Source organism: Ambystoma mexicanum, chromosome 12, assembly GCF_040938575.1.
Source record: "Ambystoma mexicanum isolate Mex_15411 chromosome 12, UKY_AmexF1_1, whole genome shotgun sequence".
In the NCBI taxonomy this organism is placed as follows: domain Eukaryota; kingdom Metazoa; phylum Chordata; class Amphibia; order Caudata; family Ambystomatidae; genus Ambystoma; species Ambystoma mexicanum.
In genome coordinates this window covers 588,857,827-588,874,666 of record NC_090936.1, presented here as the reverse complement: position 1 = coordinate 588,874,666, position 16,840 = coordinate 588,857,827, and the positions used below count along the sequence as shown (strand labels likewise).

At 48.7% G+C, this 16,840-nt stretch overlaps 1 protein-coding gene across 1 annotated transcript in view; it reads left to right on the top strand.

Moving 5' to 3' along the window:
- The first annotated feature begins 625 nt into the window (after nt 1-625).
- The window catches only part of POLD4 (DNA polymerase delta 4, accessory subunit), a 293,308-nt gene continuing 277,093 nt past the window's right edge, over nt 626-16,840 (top strand). Inside the window, exon 1 of the mRNA XM_069628951.1 lies at nt 626-709. The gene's annotated coding sequence lies outside the window, so the exon portion shown is untranslated. The remainder of the gene's footprint in view (nt 710-16,840) is intronic.

Sequence of the window (16,840 nt, the reverse complement as noted above, 5' to 3'; positions counted from 1 at the left end):
ACAGTAACAAGCGAGCCATCTTGGTGAAAGGTGGAAGCAGGCACACTCTTCTAGGGGGTCCCCTCACACCTCCAGTTATGACCTATTCGTGTGTATTAATCTGGTTTAGGCCGATTTTAAACATAAGCGCAAGTTGTAGTGTCTTTCTTGCCTAGTGTCCAGTTATGTGTGTCCAGTTCCTGTGCGTGCGTGAACTAAGGACCTTGAGCACTAGAGGCAGAAGGACAGCTCATAGTGGCGATTTCCCCACTAGAGGAGGCACTAGCCTCCCTGCCCCTGAGCGTCAAACATCTGGGCTGTAAGTGATTTTATTCTCCGAGGTCTGTTTGCCTCAGTTCCCACTCTCTTTGAGGTGTACTTCGCTCATTGCATGTGTGGGTGGCTAAATCCCTCTGCCTCTTGCCTCTGTTCCCCGAGGCCATGGCCTACTGCATGCTGTCTACTTAGTAGGTTTTGTCGAGGGCCTCTGCCTCGGCTCCCATTCTCTGAGATAAGCTGCAGAGGGTGGCTCTGTCCGATTCCCTGTGGTGCCTCAGCTCACAGCCTTTGTCTCCCGCCCTACGCTCTGCTCCCCCATCTCTCCGTCTCTCTCAGGCAGGTCTGTGTGTTTTTAAAAGAGGGCGGAGTGACGAGAGGGCGGACCGTAGAAGCAGGAAGCGGCGTTTTTTGTTTACCATGTCAGTTGCAGAGACGGAAGCAAAATAAAAAGGCGAGTACCAACGGCTCTCATCGCAGTGAGAGTTGGGACAGTAGTGTTCCAGTGATCTCCCTACCTCGCGTGACAGGCCCCCATCCTGGCTTACTCCACCGCTGACACACACCCTATTTCTGTTCTGACGTATCTGTGCTGCACGCTTACTCTCTAATGTAACAAACTCTAACAGAAGTACATATGTCTTTTTTCCAGCACCCCCTCCGACCCCCGCCCCCATCAGCCTCCGTGACAGCAGCCCAGGTTTACTATTACTTGCCTCTGGAGGATCCATCTCACAGGCACTATGTCGTGTTCCTTCTTTGGCAGCCCTCACTTGACAGTTGTGTCAAAGCCGCCGTCAGAGGTGGTTGGCGCTCCTGTCTGACTTTGTTATTTCCTGGCAGCGTCTACGATCCTTTTATGCGACAGCTGCTAATTGAAATCTCTCTTCTTTTAAAAGTTACTGTTTGGAATGCGTCTGCAGTGGCTATGCTGTGGCACCCCCTATCCCGTATCCGATCTCGTGTTAATTTGTCAGTCGCTGTCTCTCCTGTCTGTCGCTTCACTGCTGTGCGATCCGTGTGTTTGTTTAGCCAAACGATGTCTTATTTGCCGCTGCCATCACCTCCTTGCCAGTGCCTGTCTGGCATGTCACTTGACTACATTGCCAGCCATTGTCTCACATGTTTCTGCCACGCCTTGGCAGTTCTTGTTTTAAATGCCCCTGCTTTGGCAGGCAACCATTTTCCAGGGATTTGCCCAGGAGTTCAAAATGCAGTATGTTCCCCTTTTGTAGGGCATTCAACATGCTATTGGATGACATACGGGTACGATTGATGTGAAAAACACCCAGCACAGAAGTTCTGGGCATATCATTTTGCCTTTCTTGCCTGTTATTCATAAGTAATCTGGGTGTGACTTTTTTAAGCCGCCTTCTCTTTTAATGGAGACGTTCTCGTTTGGTTGCAACATATTCTGCCACTGCATAATTCCTTCTTGTAAAAGCAAAGCTTAGTCCGATACATTGAGCCTCATTACGAGTATGGTGGTAATTCAGTGGAAAGCAAATTTCTGTTAGCGCCATTTGGTCAGGCGGAATTTTCTCCTGATTACAATTGGTGGTAGTTGTGTAAATCCTGATTTATTTTGGGTCCATTGGACCAAATGTTTTTTTGTGTGTGGAATTACCGCTGCAGCAGATTTTTTTGGGCATTGAGTGGCGAGATTTACTTCCAGGGTTTTCCACTCAAAGCCAAAACTCCTAATTTGGTGTAGCGGTACCTCCAATTTGACCACTTACTGCCATATTCGTAATGAGGCCTATGGTCTTTGTATCTCTCTGGAACTCTTATCTCCCGAACTGACCTCTTTGCGCTTAGTTTATACATGTTCCTTCTCAGCTCCCAGTTTCTGGATTGTTTCTGACAACTGCTCTTGCTTCCTTGGATGTGTTCGTGATGACAGGATCTCTTTCTTCACATGTCACATTCTTAATAGCTTCTGAAGATTTCATCCATGGCGTTTATTCCTCTGTTTCCGAAGTCTTGCACCCTCTAGTATCATCAATCCTTCATCGTGTCTTGGTTTTCTGTATCTTTCTGTTCCTTCCTATTTTCTCTCTTCCATTTTTTCCATCTGTTGTCGGCATGTAGTGTTCTCTCACCTTATTTGTAATCAGGGGGCGCTGTAACGAGTCTCAGTGTCTTTATATCCCCTCTTGTATTACAAATCGCCAACAGTATTTCGTAGCATGGTGGTGTGGCATTAGAAGGCCTGCTTCCTGGTCGTTTCATTCCAGCATTTTTGGGTCTCATGATAGTGCGGCTTCTGGAATTGTGGTGATGTCTATGATATGATATGGCATTTATAACGCGCCTATAAACGGGTGTTTTAAGGCGTGACGAGGCAAGGAAGGGGGAACAGAGGGACGACGGAGACAGCGATCTTGCTAGGCCAGGTGACAATGAGATCGTCCAAGTGCGGGGGAAGGGGAAAAATGTGAGGGAGGGGGAGGAGGCAGGGCAGTACATAGGATAAACAGTAAAATAAATGAAAACAAAAAGTGTGGCCAGCTGGTCGCAAGTACAAGTGTAAGTGCAGACATCAGGTGTCAAGTGCTGGTAGGGGGGCTGTAGGGATACAGAAACAGCCCCAGAGTCCAAGGGTTGCCAGGGGGGCAGTGCAGGTGTGCAACTAGCAGGGAGGGGACCGGGGCCCAAGATCAGAGGGCAGCCAGGTGACCAGTGCAGTTTTAGTTTCAGCCAGGAGTTCAGCAGGGGAGAGGAGGAGAGAAAGCAGAAGCAAAGAGGAAGGTCTTGAGGTGCTTCCGGAAACTGGAGATGGTTCTCCTCAAGTTTCAGAGAGGCAGGGAGGCTGTTCCAGAGGGAGGCCCCAGCCGAAGAAAAAGACCTACCACCAACTCGTTGCTTGGAGGAGCGACTGACCCTGAGGGAGTTGAAGGCAGATGAGCGAAGAGCTCAAGAAGGAATATATTGAGGAAGAGAGAGTTGAAGGTATTTAGGCCCCAGAAAGCCTTGTGGGCAATGCAGAGGGTTTTGAACTTAATCCTCACAACCACTGAGAGCCAGTGCAGAGATTTCAGTCCTGGAGAGATGCGATCCCTGGGCTTGAGGCCAAGGACAAGTCTCGCAGTCCTGTTTTGGATGAGTTGCAGAGAGTAGAGGCAGGTTGATTTAGAAAGAGGCTGTTGCGGTAGTCTCGCCTAGAGAGCACCAGAGCTCTGGAGACAGTGAGCTTCTGGGGGAAGGAGAGGAAAGGAAGAATACCTCTGAGGGGGGTGCAGCTGGTAGTATGACTTCTTAGAGACGTCAGAGATGTGAGGAGAGAAGGAGAGTGTGGAGTTGAAGATGACCCCGAGGTTTTTAGCCTCACAGGTGGGAGCAGGAAGAGGGCCAAGGGAGGCTGGCCAGAGAGCGTCAGGAAAGGAGGGAGCAGGTGGAGGAGAATTTCAGTCATGTCACTTTTATTGTTTGGACCACAGCTCGTGATGCCCTATCCCGGATACCCCATAGCATCCCCTGTAGGCCATTTGGGAACATGATAGCCCTTGCTAGCGCTGTGTACGGGTGTTCAGCATTGGGGGGCCCCCATCTTGCCACGTATAGGCCCTGAGCAACTAGGAAGTATAAGTTGGGATATACCAGCCTGCCCCATACGTATGGTAGCATAAGGGTGTCATAGGACACCCTGGCCGGTCTGTCAGCCCATACTAGTCGCAGCATTAGGCTTTTGACCCGTGACCAGAACAGCACCGGCTGCCATATAGGTACATTATTGAATATGTAAAGCAGCTTGGGCAGGATCACCATTTTAGTCAGCGCGATACGAGCCGCCTGTGAGATGGGCAAAATAATCCACAAGTTCACTCTGTGTTCAAGTAGTTCCAAGGCGCTCACATAGTTCTCTTTGTATAACTCCCCCACCGTGGGGGTCACAAGGATACCCAGATATTTTATGCCCTGGGGGCACCAACGAAAGTCCCTCCCCACATCTGCTTGCTGAAGGCTTGGGACCAGAGAGGTCTCCGAATCTAGTTACCTCCTGCGTCAGCAGTAGTAGATTTCTTCCCGGGTGCTTTATGTACAGTAATATATTGTCTGCGTATAATGAGACAATAGTGGGATGCGAGTGTATACATATGCCTCTGTGCGCACGAAATTCTCTTATGTAGCAAGCCAATGGCTCTACTGCCAGCGCAAACAAAATTGGTGACAGGGGGCAGCCCTGTCGGGTTCCGCTAGTTGGGTGTATGCATTCAGATGTTATGCCACTTATGTAAATCGCTGCCCCAGGCGCCGTATATAGCAGGCAAATCCATTGTATAAAAGTAAGGCCGAATCCAGAGCGGCAGAGGAACTCAAACAGGAATGGCCACTCCACGGAGTCGAAGGACTTTTCCACGTCTATGGCCGCTACCGTTATAGGTATCGCTGGATCAACATTATGCATGAGCGTGAACAGTCGTCTCAGGTTATTTTGGGTCGATTGGCCTGGGATGAAATGCGCCTGGTCCGGCAGGACCAGTGCGGGCATATGCGGTAACAGACAGTCAGCTAATATTTTTGCTAATATTTTGTTGTCCGTTTTAATTAGCGATAACAGTCTATATGATGTGCATTTCTGTGGATCCTTTTCTGTTTGAGGAGCACTGTTACCAGGGCCGTTCTAGTGGATTCGGGAAGGACACCCGTGGACAGGGAACTCTCATACATATCTCGGAGGTATGGGAGCAAGAGGTCTATATAGGCCTTATAAAATTCGGCCGTTATCCCATCTAGGCCATGGGCCTTTCCATTCTGGAGCATAAGAACGGCTCTACGGATCTCTTCATCCGATATGGGTGCATGTAATCCCTCCCCCTGGTTCAGGGCAAGCCATCCCCGGGCTATTTTATCTAAGTATTGTGTTATAATGTCATTCCCTACACCAGATTGCGACATGTATAGCCGGTCGTAGTATTCCCGGAAAATGTAAATTCCCCCTAGTTCTCCAGTAAGGCACCCATCAAGGTCCTCCACCCCCACAATGGGCATCAGTTGGCGTTCTCGCTTAATGGCCCATGCCAGTGTCCTGCTGGGGTGGTTTCCCTTCCCGTATCTAGCAGCTGCGATTGGGTCAACTAGGAACCGCTCCTCCATGAGTGCCAGTTGGTTCAGCTCCTCTTTTCCCTTAGGGCACTGCGTGTCTCAGGTGTGTCTCAGGCCCCCTGTTGTTTGAAATCGCCTGCCCATATAATGTTGTAGTCTGGGAATTTATGAATATGGTTGCCACAGTGATGAAAGAAATCGGGGGTATCAGTATTAGGGGCGTATATGTTCATCAACAGAAGTTTTAGCCCAGAGATCTCCCCCGCTATTATTGTATAGTGTCCTTCTTCATCGCCAAACTGCTTGTGTAACTTAAATTCTAGTGAACGATGTATATATGTAGCTACCCCGTTAGAGTGCGTGGTGCTGAAGGAACTGTATCTATGATATGATATAATATGGCGTTTATAACGCGCCTATACACAAGTGTTTCAAGGCGCGACGGGGCAAGGGAGGGGGAACAAAGGGAGGACAGAACAACAATCCTACTAGGCCATGTGTCAATCAGATCGCGCAAGTGCATGGGAAAGGGGAAGGGACAGTGCAGTACATGGGAATAGATAATAATAAGTAAAAGTAACGGCCAGCAAGTGGCAAGTGCAAGTGTATGTGCAGGCATCAGGTGTCAAGTGCTGGTAGGGGAAATGTAGGGATACAGAAACAGCCCCCATGTGCAGGGGTTGCCAGGCAGGCAGTGCAGGTGTCTGTGACTGGCAGGGGAGTGACCTGGGCCCGAGATCAGAGGGTGTCCAGGTAACCAGTGCAGTTCCGGTTACAGCCAGGAGGTCAGCAGGGGAGAGGAGGACAAAAATCAGAAGCAAAGAGAAAGGTGCTTCCGGAACCGGAGATGATTCTCCTCAAGTTTAAGGGAGGCAGAGAGGCTGTTCCAGAGGGAGGCCCCAGCTGAAGAAAGAGATCTACCACCAACTTGTTGCTTGGAGAAGCGACTGACCCTGAGGGAGTTGGAGGCAGATGAGCGAAGAGCTCAAGAAGGGAGATATTTAGGACTAGAGAGTTGAAGGTATTGAGGCCCCGTGCCCCAGAAGGCCTTGTGGACAATGCATAGGGTTTTGTACTTAATCCTCAGAGCCACTGGGTGCCAGTGCAGAGATTTCAGTCCTGGGGAGATACGATCCCTGGGCTTGAGGCCAAAGACAAGTCTCGCAGTCCTGTTCTGGATGAGTTGCAAAGGGCAGAGAGTAGAGGCAGGCAGATTTAGAATGAGGCTGTTGCAGTAGTCCAGTCTAGAGAGAACCAGAGTTCTGGAGACAGTGAGCATCTGAGGAAAGTAAGAATACCTCTAAGGAGGTGCAGCTGGTAGTGTGCCTTCTTAGAGATGTCAGAGATGTGAGGAGAGAAGGAGAGTGTGGAGTCGAAGATGACCCCAAGGTCTTTAGCCTTGCAGGTGGGAGCAGGAAGAGGGCCAAGAGAGGCCGGCCAGAGAGCTACAGGAAAGGAGGGAGTGGGTGTGCCGATGAGGAGAATCTCAGTCTTACTGGCATTAAGGCAGAGGTCATTGGCGGCACACTACTCCTGGATAGCAGACAGACAGTCAGAGATGAGGGATGGAGAATAGGTGGCCAAATGTAGCCTGAAAATGAGCTGAGTGTCATCCGCATAGCACTGAAAGTTGGGGCAGAGAGCGCGATGCGGTGGACAAGAAGTGCCAGGGAGAGAGGTTAAACCCCTGGGGCACACCACAGGTAGAGAAGAAGATAGCAGAGAGGAAGGAACCAAGTTGGACTCCCCGACCCGCCAGGTCGGGGGGGGTGGCAGGAGTGGCTCCTCGAGGGAGATGCGTTTCCTGTAGAAATAGGATACTTACATTGTGAATTTTGCTATGGTTTGCTATCAACCAAACATTTTTCTGGTTAGTGAACACGCGTATATTCCAGGTTATCAGTGATATTCGTTTGTTTGTCTCCCCCATTCCTAAGCTGTGGAAATTGTAAAGTATTTCTGATGCAGTAGTACCTATGTGATTTGATTGTGCCCTGGGCCGGTAATAGTATGCTATCCCAATGTGTATTGCAGGTCTACTCATTTCTTTCAACATTGACTTCCAATCCCTCCCCCTGTCCCCAACACCAACTGCAGTAACCAAACTCTTATTGCTCCAAACTTCAGTCCCCTCCCCCTACAGAAACATAAACCTACTGGCTCCCACCTCCCTCCCAAACAACACCCCATCAACAAATTCTCAACAAAGACTGCAGTGCCTGCAGAGAACGGGGAGCCGTGGGCAGCCAGATCGCTCCCAGTGGCAATGACCAGAAGCTTAGATTACAAATCCCTGTCTGTCCTTGCAGGACCCACTGTTTGAATTGCCAAGGCAATTATATAAGAGCATCAATCAGAGCACCAAGACAGCGTCAGAGTGAATGTCGTGGTGACCCTCCAGGATCTTGGAGATTCCTTGCGAAACGCTCAGTCGCCTCTGGGGTAGTGAAGAAGCTCACTGAGCCTCTATGCGTCACCCGCAGCTTGGCTAGATATATCATGGAGTATTGTACCTCTTTCCTTCGTAAGATGTTTTTCACTGACTGGAAAGGTTTACGTTGTTCCTGGACCGATGGGCTTAAGTCTGGCAAAAGGCAGATAGTGGCGGATCCCCATCGCAGTTCCTTCTTGTCCCTGGCGGAACGAAGCAGGATATCCCTATCCTGGTAACTGAAGATTCTGGCAATAATGGGGCGCACTGGGGCCCCACGGGGGGCCTCACCGCCAGTGAACTGTGTGCTCTCTCTACCATGTACATGGTTGTGAGCAGGGGGTACCCCAGGACTTCCACTGGGAGTTTCTCTACAAACTTCTGCATGTTGTCGATCGGAGTGGATCCCAGTATTCCCAGTAAATGTATATTATTACGCCTGGAGCGGCCCTCTAGGTCATCGTTCCTCGGAACCACTTTCTTCACTGTTTGTTGTAAATCGACCACTTCTCGCTGTAGAACGGCCACCTTGTCCTCGCCCTCTCCTATCCTCTGTTCAGCTTGCGACATCCGGCCGCACAGTTTTTCGATTTGTATAGCTCAAACATCCACCTTGCAGGTAAGGGCATTGATCTTTGCCCCCAAGTTGTCCATGCTGCTCTTTAAGGCCAGCAGAGTCTGGTTCAGTGCTGTCATGCCCATCTGAGCTGGTTCCTGGCACTGGGCTTGGGAAGGAGGGCGCTGAGGCTGATCTGACCGGGCAAATTGGTCCATTTTGGCCTGTTTTTCTGGGGTTTACCATTGCGTAGATCCGGTAGTGGCTCACACTTCAGCCGGGTCGCTGTGTCGCCTTGGGGGTAGCTCTGTAAAGCCATTGTTAGCCTGGAAGGTCCCTAGGGCGTGCAGCAGGTCGTCAACGCCAGTATCCGGGTCCATTTCAGAGTATTAGGTGATTGCGCACTCCGTGGGCTAGTTTCTCTGGGCCCAGAATGGGGAAATAGACGCTAGATTATATTGGACACTGTTTAGGGGTATCCTGCAGCTATTAAAGGGTGTGTCGTAGTGGGATCCCACTGGGAGCTTACAGGGGTATTCTCCAAGTCCAGGCTGTGATTGGACCCTGACAATGTCACAACTGAATGGCTGCCAATTTATAACTGAGGGATCTTATTCCAGTTGCAGTTTAGGTTCTTGCCACGTATTCCTGTCCCCCCCCCCCGTGGACTGTGCACGCCCTCCCCTCTACACATGGATCCAGGCCACCGTCTCAGGGCGCCCGGGGTGGACTGCACTGTGTTTGTGGCAGCATGTCTTTAAGGCCCAAGGAGATGCTGCCCCATCTGTCCCCTTTTTTAATGAAGGGCTCCAGTCAGTTATTAATGGAGCTTATGGATGCAGTGGATGAGTGTTCCAGGGGGGCCGTGAGGTGGGGGAGTGGTGGAGGATCCGGGCCGGCAGGGCAGTAAAAATAGGGATGGCCTGTGGGGCACTCTGCGGAGTTCCCAGCCATTCTCAAGCCTCCTCAGCTGGTGTCCTCCCGGGTCCGCCCGTGAGCCTGATGTGGAGTAGGCCGCTTGCTTGGTGCCCCCTCTAGTCCGCCCCTTGAGCCGCTCTCAGCTTCAGCTGCCGTATGTAGTGGGTGCCAGGCTTCCACTCAGCGCCCCACCGCGTGGTTGTTGGGGGAGAACGGCTCCAGACCCGCACTGGGCCGCTCAGTGGTCTGCCCGGGCTGGGGCTCACCTTGGCAATCCGCAGGCATCAGCTGGTCCCTTCCAACTTGCCACCTCAGCTCCTCCCAGTATCGCAGCGTGAAGACAGCGTCTCGTCCCACGATCCTCCGCTACCAGCGGGTCGAGGCAGATTTGGTTTAGTGCCGGGCACTGGGGGCCGGTGGACCGCACTCACACATCACCTTCAATCTGCGCCACAGGGGTGTTGGGCAGCCGTGTCGTCGCTCTCCTCCGTCCAGAAGAGAATCAATCGTGCTGCAATGCTTGCAAGGAAAGTTCACCAGTTTAATGTTTTAGCCTGCATTTGGCCATGAATTTACCGTGGGAGAATAGCATATTTACTCTATTTTAAGTGGATATCTATATGTGCAACTTATAGAATAATAGCAAAATGTTACTGGTGATTATGTGTTTAAACCAGTACTTAAGCATGTGTTTTGTTTCAGGACACAACTAGTATATTATTTTGTTTTATGTTATGTTGATTCGTATTTGTAAATCACATATCTGCTATAGTCGGGCATCTATCATCCCCAATGTGCCAGTGCAAGTTGCATATTTAATCCTAAATATGTTTACAATGTGGGGTACGGCCACAGGTAGTGGCAACAGTGATGGGAAGCTGCACGCTCAATGCGTCAAAGGCGTGCTTGAAAATATTTGGACCCAGCCACTTATTTTTTTACGAATTAAGCACTGCATGCATCCCTTGGTTGCGTTCACCCTTTTGTTCTGGCCCAGCTTCCAAGGGTTGTATTTGTTGACACACCTTTCATTTGATGCTACAGCCACATGTATTTTCTTTCCATTGCATGGCATCATTTGGCCTTGGACGTCTGCTTACATTCACAGTCATTTGGTAAAATGGGCCCATACACACTGTTATTAATGCTACATATGGTGATCCATTTTTGTATGAAATGTATATCATATTACAGTGATATCGTAACCATATTCGTGGCCTCCTGATCAACGCTAGATCGGCTGCGGCTCATCGCAATGACATTTTTGCGTTACTTGATGATTTGAAAGCTGATATTCTGAGCATTACGGAAACATAGTTTTCCACCTCTTCCAATCCTGACTTTGCTCAGCTGCTGCCACCTAATTATACGATTAGGAGGCTTCACCACCCCTCCACTGCATTAGAAGGTGGTGTGGCAATGGTGTAGTTAAACTCTTTAAAATGCCGGATTATTCATGTTACACATAATTTATCATGTGAACTATAACTAGCCCGCTTTCAGCTCTCTTCTTATTTCTCACCTTATAAATTTTTGGGTTATCACCCCCCATCACTGTTCCACATTCTCCTTTATTAAGAGCTTTACCCAATTGGTGTCTGATTTTTCACTGATTCATCCTAATTTAATTATGTTGGGAGATTTTAATGTGCATCCCAATGACCCGTCTGATCTCTATGCCGAAAAACGAACAGCTGCTTTGACCGATTATCATGTTTACATATGCAATCATCTACCCACACATACTAAAGGTAATACTCGGTTTCTAATTTTTTGGGACATTTCTCTGATAGCTACTTTTGAGCTATTACCAGTCACTTGGTCTGATCATGTTCTCCTTCCTTTTGTAATTTTTCTTCCTGCTTCTCGCGATTCTGTTTCATTGCTTCTCCAGCCCCTACGCTTCTGGAAATAAGTATTCTTCCCACTGAAATAGCTCAGTCTTTAGGAGCAAATATGACATATTTGAGAGTTACTGATAATTTGGATCCCTGTACAGGTTTATTAAAAACCATGGCTTTGACCGCCAAGCAATTGGTGCCTGTTAGAAGAGGTCTATGTCACCATCTGCTCCTTGGTTTCTCCAAATCTTAGGGTGTTTAAGTGTACTTGCAGTAAGGCCGAGCGTAAATGGCACATTGATTTCTCTCCTGCAGCAAAACAGGAATATAAAACTGCTGTGGCAGTTTTCCTTCGCACCATTAAAGAAGCAAAAGCTCAATTCTATGGTGATCGTTTCATCAAAGCATCTTGCTCCTCTCAGTAGCTTTTCAAGGTTGTTAAAGAGCTGTCAGCACCTCCACCTCTTCAAGTGGATCCTTTACGCTCACAAGTAACTTGTGATTCAATCAGTGCTTTTGTTCTTGACAAAATCTGTACTATTCGACATCAAATCTCTTCCAGGGGAGCCACCTTTCCAATCTTCCCCTCTCTTTGCAAGCAATTAAATGGTGCTCGACAGCAATTCATCTTTTCAATTTGATCCTGTCACTGACAAAATAGTGGTTTCTCCACTAAATAATCTTAAATCCTTTTATCATTGTTAATTTCCTTTACACCTTTGCCGCAGAGTTCTATTTTTTTCTTTCCTGAAGAGCAGCGTTACTGTCATGACCCTCGCCCAAAACGCCTCTGGCAAACCCATTGGCCAGGTGGGGTCAGAACTCGGGCCTCTAGAGCCTGGCATCCTCTTCAAAAGCCCTCATGGGGCCAGTCCTGGCACCTATGGCGCCAGGCTCATACAACATGAACAACAATGTGCTTGGGAACTACTTTATTGTATTGTCAGCCAACATGGAGGCATCCACATAGCTTTGTTCCCTAAGAACCAAGCTATGCGGTCTAGTGTTTTGGGTGTGGCAGGCCTGGAACTACTTTCCCCTGGTACTACTTTACCTGGGCTATATAAATCACACCCTGACTGCAGAACATGCTTCGTGTTACTTTGCAGCTTGCAACATGACGCTCACAGTGTCCAGCTATTCCCTCGAACCTCGGAGAAGCAGAACCTGCAAGCAGACAAAAGGAACATCATTAGCAGCAGCATCTTACCTGCAGTCTTCATCTTTAAACACTCGCAGCTACTGAAAACAGCTTCCTCGAATCTGCACGCCTCCCGGACAGAACAACCTGAAAGAGGAAGATAGAGGCAACATTAAAGAAAGCTGTAGAGACATTTACAAATTACGAACTTCTCAAAAGGCTTACTTGGCTTGTCGCCTCTCGGCTGGCACCACTCTGGACATTCCACTTGCGCTGAAGAACACAGCGACCTACAAGGAAGGAAAACACAGGTTAGCAAAGGCAAGACTTCGCAGCGCTGCGCATAGCGCTTACTTACCGCATCATAGCACTCTTAATGTGCCATCATTTACCAGCAGGGCTCAACCAAGCCTGTTGGCTGCGCTGAAGCTCTGCATACCTATGGGAGAAAAAAGAGACATTTTAAACAAAGAAAGGCATGCAGGATAGCAACAAAACTAAAGAACAGCAATAAGACCTACCTGAACAATATCAAACGGGCCGACGCCAGTGAAGTAACTGGACCGCACTCGCCCATGAAAGACAACGCGCCCCTGCAAAGAAGGCAGGACGGAGAGCATGCCTAATTCTACCACAAGGTGAGGAGAGGGCGCCAGAGGGACTGAAAGCATACGGGGGTGGAGGGAGGATACTTACCCCAGTCGGTCAGTCTTGAACAGAGTCCTCCTGTATTTTCAGGCAGAACCTTCCCCGCAGACCACATCAGGGCAAAGCTGAGAAGCATACTAGCGAGTAACCCGGCTGGGTGGCGTCCCTGTTGATACCAGGTGAGCGTAACAGAACACGAAGCCTACCATAACAAATCCTCCTGGGCACCATGGAGACATCAGAAATGGACGAATTGTCCCAATTACTAGGAGAGCTTCGTGCTGAGGTTCATTCATTCATCCAACGATGCAAAACCCCGCCATACCACCCACTCCGGTACAGATCACGTTACTTGGAACAGTGCCCCTGGCACCACCAGAAAGGTTCTCAGGCGACCCACGGAAGTATGCGGCATTCATCAATTAGTGCCGCCTTCATTTTCTTTTAGGCCTGGAGCATTTCCAAACGACCAAGCTCGAGTAGTTTTGTCTTATCATACCTGAGTGGTAGTGCAGTAGATTGGTCGATGCCGTTGGTAACCTATGACAATCCTCTATTACATGACTTTGGGGGGTTCCAGAGAGAAATGGAAAAACTTTTTGCTCGCCATACCCAGGAACAAGCAGTAGACAATGAACTCTTGTCCCTCCTACAGGGCAATCAGGACTTGTTAACGTACATTGCTTCCTTCAACAGACTGGTTGCCGAAGCTAGGTGGCCAGAAAACAAAAGAACCACGTTATTCCATTGAGGCTTACGAGGCGAATTAAAGGACGTCTTAGCCCAGGTGGTTGATCCACCCAGAGACTGTGCAGAATTCATAAATCTGGTCGTGCAGCTAGACCACCGGTTGCAGGACCGAAAGGCAGACCAGTCTAAGACGGACCCTCGGACCATGTATGTTCGACCAAGGGAAAACACACCCAGTGTACCTGAAAATGCTGTAGAACCCATGCAAATTGGAGGGATACGGCCTCCATTAACAAAACAAGAGCGGGACAAAAGAAGAAAACAACAGCTTTGTTTGTATTGTGGGAAACCAGGACATTTCCTGAAGGACTGTCCACTAAAACCCCCAAGAAGAACAGTCGGGGCGACAGAGAAGGATGAAGCTAAGGAATCGGGGAAACTACCAAGCTCGACAAACGTAGAGGTCAGTTTGTCGAGTGAGAAGAAAGAGTTGCTGACCTCGCACTTTGCAATACCAGTGATCTTAATTAACCACCAACAGTCGTTAAGAATGCATGCCGTTGAAGCATACATCGATAGCGGAGCAGTTGGAAATTATATTGATCAAGAACTGGCAGCAGAGATGGGGCTTCCTTTGTTTTCTAAGCCAAGTATGGACAAGGTAGCCACCGTGGATGGGACAGAAATCGCTTCCGGACCAGTAACACAGTGTACAGCCAGGGTATCCTTGCTGTTCCAGGACGGACATCGGGAGTCTATTTCATTCGATCTCATCAAGGCACCTCAGTTCAGGTTAATACTAGGGATGCCATGGTTGGTTGCTCACAACCCTTTGATAGAATGGCGGGCACGAAAATTAACCTTCCCCGGTGACTGCTTCCCTGCCTGCTATTACCAAGAGGAGAAACCCGACATCTGTATCCCCATGACTCCCGGAGCGACAGTATCAACCCTGGGAGCAACTAATACCTTGCCAAGTGAATACCATGATTTCCAGGATGTTTTCTGAAAGGACCAAGCCAATACATTGCCGCCGCACAGGCCCTATGACTGTCAGATCAACCTTGTTCCTGGTGCACAAATCCCATGCGGCAGGATCTACGCTCTCACAGAACCAGAAAACCTTCATTTGAAATCCTATTTAGACCAGTACCTTGCAAACAGATTTATCCGTCCTTCGAAGTCCCCCGCAGCCAGTCCTTTGTTCTTCGTACCGAAAAAGGAAGGAGACTTGAGAACCTGTATTGACTACAGCGCATTGAACCAGATCACCGTGAAGAACCGCTACCCCTTCCCACTTATCCCTGAGATGCTAGACCAAGTTAAAGATGCCCAGATTTATACCAAATTGGACCTTCGAGGAGCGTACCACCTGGTCCGAGTCAGAAAAGGAGATGAATGGAAAACCGCCTTCCGTACTAAGTTTTTGCGGCATTCCAATATTTCATGAATGACGTCTTAAGGGAGTTAATTGATGTGTGCGCCTTAGTGTACATAGACGACATCTTTGTATACTCAGCCTTGGAACAAGATCATGTCTGGCACGTTCGTTCAGTCCTCACCAAGCTCCGTCAACATCGCTTGTTTGCAAAGCTTGAAAAATGCTTTTTTCACGTCACCGAAGTAGAATTTCTTGGTTTTACCCTTACTCCAGGAGGCATCAGAATGGACGTGCACAAGGTAGATGCCATTCTGAAATGGCCTTCACCAGCGTCTCTGAAAGGGGTACAAAGCATGCTGGGCTTTGTGAACTTCTATCGCCGGTTCATCCCAGACTTCTCTCAGGTTGTGCACCCAATCACAGTACTATTACGAAAAAAACAATAAGAAGTTTGCTTGGACCAAAGAAGCAGAAGAAGCCTTTCAGTAACTTAAACAAAGGTTTACCTCCGCTCCAATTCTGCAACATCCTCGTCCAGACCTCCCTTATGTCGTTGAAACTGATGCGTCCAGTCTCGAAATGGGGGCTGTCCTTTCACAGAGAGACCCGGCCATCTACATCCTGTGGCCTTCTGGTTCAAAAAGTTCTCACCTCCAGAGATTAATTATGCCATCACGGACAAGGAACTCCTGGCTATCAAATCCGCCTTTAAAGCCTGGAGACACTACCTTCTGGGGGCCAGACACACCATTACAGTCATCACAGACCACCGAAACCTGCAATATCTCAAAACAGCCAAGGCCCAGTCCTCGCACCAATTACAGTGGGCCCCTTTCTTCGCCGAATATGATTATGTAATAACATTTCGACCAGGAGTCAGAAACGGAAAGGCGGATGCCTTATCTCGCATGGGCATAGATGAAATAGTATATACAACTCCAGACCCAGTACCTATTATACCTGAAGACAAACTCTTGGGTATCACGACAGCCTTAACACAAGCAGAACTACGAAAAGAAATCCAACGGACAATGAATCCTGATGCCTACCTCGCATGGCAAACTCAAGGAGAACAATATACCATCAAGGACCACCTACCCTTTTTTAGGGATCGCCTATATGTACCCAAGAAGGAATTACAACAGCATATTATTTCAAACTATCAAGATTCACTGATCGAAGGGCATCCTGGGATTGCCAAAACCCTCGCTAAGGTGAAAGAACTTTTGGTGGCCTGCCTGGCGTAAGGACATCATTCAGTATATTCAGTCCTGCGGTGTCTGCGCACAAAATAAATCACAGAAACAAAAACCATCTGGTCTCCTACAACCATTGGACATTCCTCCAGTTCCATGGCACACTCTTTCCCTTGACTTTATCACTGATCTACCTCCAAGCCAAGGGTTCAACACCATCCTTGTAGTTGTGGACTTATTCTTGAAGATTGCCCATTTTATTCCTCTCAAAGGCCTCCCAGACGCAGCCACTTTAGCAAAAGTGTTCCTGGAGGGCGTGGTTAAGCTACATGGTTTCCCTTCGGTTCTGGTCTCTGATCGAGGCAGCCAGTTTGTTTCAAACTTCTGGAAAAAATGCTGTGCAATGGCGCAGATCGACGTTCGGCTATCTACCAGTCACCATCCCCAAATGGACAGCCAAACCGAGAGAACCAATCAGACACTCGAGCAATATTTACGGTGCATGCTGCACCACGAACAAAGGAATTGGAAAGACCTACTATGGATAGCCGAATATGCATATAACAATTCTTTGCCTTCAAGCACGGGACAAACGCCCTTCTACACCCTTCATGGCAGACATCCACGTACCTCTGAACTAGACCTTCTAGCCAGCTTGGAAATGCCAGCGGTAAAGACTCTACACACAACCATTACTCATGCTTTCAAAAGGGCAAAGGAACACCTTATTCATGCCA